Source organism: Penaeus monodon, chromosome 27 (assembly GCF_015228065.2).
Source record: "Penaeus monodon isolate SGIC_2016 chromosome 27, NSTDA_Pmon_1, whole genome shotgun sequence".
Lineage (NCBI taxonomy): Eukaryota > Metazoa > Arthropoda > Malacostraca > Decapoda > Penaeidae > Penaeus > Penaeus monodon.
The window spans coordinates 24,642,770-24,642,997 of record NC_051412.1 but is presented as its reverse complement, the minus strand read 5'-3'; the positions used below and the strand labels follow the sequence as shown (position 1 = coordinate 24,642,997).

At 31.1% G+C, this 228-nt stretch overlaps 1 protein-coding gene across 2 annotated transcripts in view; it reads left to right on the top strand.

The window, feature by feature from the left end:
* Positions 1-228, top strand: part of LOC119590708 (muscle M-line assembly protein unc-89-like) — a gene marked incomplete in the record, with an annotated part of 12,303 nt that extends 12,075 nt beyond the window's left edge. For both annotated transcript variants that reach the window (XM_037939394.1, XM_037939395.1), the window contains 1 exon segment: positions 1-228.

The following is a 228-nucleotide window of genomic DNA, read 5'->3' as shown; positions in this document are numbered from 1 at the left end:
GAAATAATATGTAATTGATTTATATTGTCTTTATCAGATTTGTTGTGTATTATGTGAGAACAATGTTAATGACAGGATTTATATAAGAAGCAGTCTATCTCTAGAATCTTAGCAAGATCATGAAATATTTTGATTGGATTGTAGATGTGTTCATTGCCATATCTGTTTTACCTGCTGTGTTGATTTCAGGATGGAGGTGCTGCTACAGGTAAAAATTCTTACATATGG